Below are 6,121 nucleotides of genomic sequence, written 5' to 3'. Positions count from 1 at the left end.
CGGCAGCTGACCGAGGCCAAACTGCCGTGTTGCAACTGATGGGTTGTAAAACTCATAAGTTGGGGAATCCTTCCCGGAGAAGAAGTTTGCTGGTAAGATCCCTGGTTTGATCAAGGCATCCGTGAGATCGTTGAGTTGGACGTCGAGTCATAGAAGAAGGGAAGCTCAAAGAGTGGCTCTATTCTCTGGTATGGATACCAACTTGTGGTTTCTTCACTAAAGCCGTTGTAGAAGCATCTGAAATACTCGGCTGTCTGGGTGGCGGTGAACTGGCAACCAGGGAAAGCTGATGCCGCTTCGCCGAAAGAGGTGCACCGTCGTCATACTGTGGGGTTTTCCTCTGACTCAATGTTGGGGAATGTCTTGGTCTCTATCTGCTACTGAAAGACCTTGCTCATGTACAAGTTGAGCCAGAGGGTGATGAACCACCAGGGACCACCAGGATTACCAATCGGCTCTCCCTTTGACAATTTGACACCAATCTGGTGCATCATGTGGTAGGCCAATCCTAGCAGATGCTTCCCAAGAGGGATGGCTGCTCCTCTTGACAGGGCTTCGACCAGAGCTTGTGTGTTGGAAGAAGGGCCGACTGCTCTACCACAGAAAAGGTGCTTCTCTAGCCACATCATCAAGAAGGCTGCGTATTCCCTCTCTAAAATCGTCCTGTTTCTCATGTTTTTATTGATATACCCCTTCCACCCGCTGATTCCTTTCGTCTCTAGCCGATGAGTCGGTTTGATCAGATAATTAAAGGGTGCATCAGGGGAGGAAATATCGAGGCCGGTTAGCATCAAAACATCGGCCAGAGTTGGGTTCATGGGTCCGTGCCCGAAGAGAAACGCATTAAGCGCGTCAGACAAGAAGTAGGAGGCTGCTATCACCAATGGTTCATTCTTCTCTATTTGGGACAAAGATAGATTGATGCACTGGCCGATTTTTAATTCATTGCATTGAACTCTCTTGGAGTTGGCCATTCTTTGGTACCACTCTTTCCAGCCGAGGGTTTCATTCGGCCAAGATCTAAAAGTGCCTGACCACTGGCTCAAATCCATAGGTGATTGCTTTAAAGGGATTCTATGGGTTCCTAAATTAATCAGATTAGTCGGGTCTGGGTTCCCCATAGGGCCTAGGTAGATGAGACCAGGAGCTTCAGAAAGGCGGATGGTGATTTGCTGTTTGACCGCCTAAAGAAGGTAAAAAAGGGAAGAACTAAGAATAGATCGAAAAGATGGTTGGGCGGTAAAAAGAAAAAGGGAAAAGTTTCGGATGTTTACCTCTGGAATAAAGCTCATCGTTGCTGATGGGATCACCGATGGAACTGCCATCACTGATGGAGCTGCCGGCGGAGCTTCCGTTGCTGGTGGAATTGCCGATGGCACTGCCATTGAGGGGATGAAGCGGGATGCAGACAAAAGAAGGATCACCGGAGAATGCGATTGGAAGCCAAAAGGGCGCTAGGAGAAGATGGAAAGTGATTCCCGAGGAGGAAGTTACTGAGCTCGTGGAGAAGAAGCGGTAGGGAACGCTAGTGTTTGAAGACGGTTCAAGAGAAGGGGTAAAGGTGGGATTTTTACCGTGCCATCTACAAAAATTTTGGGGGAGCGGTTGTCTCAGGCGCCCAGTTCGAAAAGATTGCAATCATCATGTAGAAGACCGCGAAATAGAAGGAGGCTTTTGCCGCGTTTGTTTCGGAAAAGAGGTTAAAAAAGAATTTTGAAGTAAAAGTCATGTTTTACTCCAAAACTGGGGGGCATGTGTTGACACCAGATTTTGACACGTTTTGGATCGGCATCAAGAGAGGAAAGGATTGACCGATGAGGCGGATTAAAAGGTTACGATTAGTAATCGGCCGATTGGTGCTACAGTTGGGAATCGGCCGATTGGCGCTACAGTGTTTCGAGCGATTGGCAGACGGAGTTGGTGGAGGTCGGCCGGTTGGAAGGCTGGGGCGTTTGGGCCAATATGGGCTTAAGGTGGGCTAGAAAAAGAAGATAGAGAAAGATTGGCCCGTGGGAGTATGATAACCAACTCCGATACGAGTAAATATTCGTTTTCGTTTAAAATTAGAGATAGATCCTAGTTGGTTAGGAAATCAGTTGTAATAGGCTATAAATAGCCATCTTTAGGGATTTGTAAAAAAACACATCAATCAATACAAACAATCTACTTTTTCATCGTACTTTACTTTCAAGTCAGCGACTTCGCCAATACTTCTTTTTCTTTCACGAGTTCATACGGGTTGGCAGGGCTGCATCGACACGATCTCCGACCGATTCTGTAAGTTCCGTTTATCGAGTAATATCTAAGCTTTAACTTCGGGCGTATCGCTGTTGTTTCGTTTAGATTTATTCACCAGTTATCGATATTTACTAGAATTATAAGTTTTATCTATTGTTCTAGTTTTATCACCAGCTATCCAGCTTGAGATTTGGGTTGTCAGCTTTATTATTGTTATTCTCATTTATAATCATATAGCTAATTAGATCTATTTCAAGTGTTCTATTTGTAGCGTTATTTAGGCTACTCTGGTAGTTTTTTCATAATCGCTACATGATTATGGGCTGTTCTATAGCTGGTCATCTTCATATTAAATCGGCCGATTCGCTGATACGCTTTTTGAGACAGATCGGAATTTTAGCCGATCGAGGTCCCTGGAATTTAATACGTTTCTTTCCTTGTCAATCAACAGGTCAGATTGACTGGCACGCCGCACGAACCGCACCAGGGCGATCACCCGAACAGCAATTAAGCAGATTCCCCCGGGTCGTGTGTCCGACGCTGAAGGCCATCGGCCGATTTTTAGCGCCAACAGATGTCCTATAATAATGTTGGATTATACATAAGAGTAAGGTTTCAATCACCTTCTAGACTTAATGGACAAATAAGGAAATTAACCAATAATTTGGACACATGAATAATAATTTTTGAAATTAATAGGTGTAGATGCTCCGGGGCTTGCCTTGGTTCACAAAAAAGTTAGTTCCTTCAGGAGATCTTTCAACACAGGGAACAACCTCAATAACCTCCTCGAATTCCTAAGGCTCTTTAGATAAATCCAAGAAATCCACTTGAGGAGCTTCAGGATCAAAAACAGAGAGCTGCCGGACTTGAGGAAGATGGTGGTAGGAAAGCGCTATGGTGGAAGGGGATGGATGGTGATTGGTGGAACGGGTTCAGGATGGCAATGTGATATGGTTCTGGCGGAGGGAAATGGCCGGCAGTGGTGGGACGGCGGTGGAACTCGCCGGTGACCGAGGCGCTATAAAAACTAAGTGGCGGTGGTGAAATGGATAGATACGGATGGTGGGAGTGGTATATATATGAATTTTTACCACCTCCACATCAGACACGTCATACTTGCCTACCTGCTTCAACTCGCACGCCTTCGCTGGCACGTGGCACGGCGAAACTGCCTCTGGCCATCAGCGGCAAGCAGCTACATGGCAGGGCCTCCGCTCCGGTTCTTCCCTCTTTGCTTTAATTCTGCCCGAAATTAAAATCCAATTTGTGCTTAACTTTCAATTCAAACTCTACAATCCCCTTTAATCAAACTTCTAGAGGATCCATAGAAGTTCATCCAATAGATTTGCATCTCGAGCAAAGGATCACTCTATCCCTCGAATTGAATCCCCAAAATTTAGCTCTTTTACTGTCTGTTAGTGTTCGATGGAACACACCATTTAGTTTCATCAAACAACTTTCAAACAGTAACTGTGTTCCATCTTTCAGCTCCAAATTTAATATCCAAACCAACTTTTCTTGGTTCAGGGGCTATTGTCAATGGTTAACCACATATTATAGATCCCATTTTGCATGTTACTGTTCAACATCTTCATAAAGAATTTTTCAAAATGCTGAGCCAAAGTTGGTCAATTACCACTTTTTTCAGAGTTGAAATGGCAATTGCCATTCATTTCGTCAGTTAACTCAAGACAGTACAACTTTCAAACTTTGGGCCCTTTTTAAAATTTGAATCCTTTGAATTATCTGGCCAACAATTTCTCCAAAATATTCACTCATCATCCAAGTCTACTTGTTGTCCAAAACATCACATAACTTAAATGAAAACTTCTTCAGAAACCAATTTCAAAGTTTGATGGTTGCCACTGTTTCAGACTTGGAAATTTTCAGATTGTGAATAGTGATCGAAGTCAACAACTTTGACTATGCATTTGAGATGCTTATTACTTGAATGTAATGTCCAACTTGATTCCTTTGAATTCTAAACACCTTCAAGTCTTGATTCCACATTTTTATCGAATTTTTCCAAATTTGAATCTTAAATTTGAATTTTTTGGTCAAATTTGGCTCAAATTTGAACTTGGCCCATAATACTTCTTTTTAATCCAAATTTCATCATTAACATCTTAATGAGTTTCTTAGGCTTTTAATAACACTAGTGTTACACAAAGGTCTTAGCGGAAGAATAAACAAGCATAACTAAGAAACGTAAACAAAAGCTCCATCTACATAGGCAATTGACTCGAGGACTTGCCTAGAACTCCTCAAAATCTCTAGAATAATACTCAAAATTCTCTAAGTCTGAGCAGTAATCCAGGTGTTGTAGACGCAATACATAAAACACAAGTGTGAGAACATGCCGTACTCAGCAGGTGAAGGAAAAAAATGATGCGAAAGGGTCTCTAGCCCAGTGGTTAGAGCAACTGAGTAGCACCCAGTAGGCTCGGGTTCGACTCCCCGTGGAAGCGAATTAAATGGGTCTAAAATAAAAAAATTATATAAAAAATAGGTAGGGGTTTCCCCTGCTGACTTTGGTCAGAAAAAGGTAAAAAATGACATGCAAGGCTTTATATAGCGGAAGGCTGACAAGGTTAACTGCACTTAGCACTTTTAGTTGGTCAAGTTTTATTCACCAGCTAATTACTAGCAAATATAAGTTTATACCAATCCACAAATAATATTGAGCATTAATATTCATGTGAATTAATCATGTGAGAGTCCAGGCCACTCTTGACCATAACCACGGTTGTTATAACAATTTTTAGACACTCTACAGAGGTTGTACATCCTTACCCACAATTCATTTTTCCCAGGTTGCTCGAGATAGCTCGCCTCTTAAACACTTCTAAGGTGAGTGGCTAGGGATTCACTATGAGGCCTTCACAAAGTTTACTTAATACAAAATAATCCGCTAAGGTTTCAAGTCAAAGTAGAGCCTAAGCCTCCCTATTGAGTGCGGTACCTTAGCCAAGAATACCACTCAAGAGGACCGCTAGACCGGGCTATACCCCAACGATGCCACCCCTCTTGCCCTTTTCAGGTAAGATCATTAAGTTCACTAGTTAATTGCCAAAGTCAGATCCATATGATACTTGTGGTTGCACTATTTTCTTGGGTGGTTCGCCATCTTCCAATTAATTGAAGTGGTCTTGTAATTAAAAAACATATAGGAACATAGAGTGAATAAACCAATATAACCATGTTGTTTATGTACCAACCCAGTTGAGCAAACTAAGTACCATCTACCATCAAGCTTAATTAAACAACCCACTACAAGGTATGATCAAAATAAACTAGGCATCATCCTTCATAGGAACCCATCATATTAATGCAAGCGATAAATAAATATTGTGAACAAATTACATGTCATTTAGGTATGAACGGGAATGACCATGGACACTTGCCTTCCTCAAAGCCATGCTGCTGCTCGGAGTCTTCAATAGCTTGTCTTCAGGGAATTTCTTGAACGGTGTGCTCTCTACGCATCACACAAGCACATGCAAAAAGTAATACAATAAATAAAGAAACAGTATAGCAAGCAGTATTAACAATACTAAATAGCAGCACAAAGCTAATATAAGTGTTATGACGAACACGTGAGCAAAGGAATCACTCAAAACGGAGCTAAAATGTGAAAGATAGGGCTTAACTAAGTTCTAGGGGATTGCTGGCAAGTTCTTAAAACTCCCAGGGGGTTATCTGCAAAAACTAGGGAGGTAAATGCGTAAAAACTTAAGGCTGGACTGGATAGCAAGAAATTGGACTGCTTAGGGGCTAAAACACAAAACCAGGGGGACGCGCTCGGTGGCGCTAGGCGGCGGTAGCGTGAGGGCGCGGGCGCAGAGGAGCTAGTGTGGTGGAGCTCGCAAGGCGGTTTGGG

The sequence above is a fragment of the Setaria viridis genome, chromosome 9, assembly GCF_005286985.2.
Source record: "Setaria viridis chromosome 9, Setaria_viridis_v4.0, whole genome shotgun sequence".
Lineage (NCBI taxonomy): Eukaryota > Viridiplantae > Streptophyta > Magnoliopsida > Poales > Poaceae > Setaria > Setaria viridis.
Note: the sequence above shows the minus strand (reverse complement) of the source record.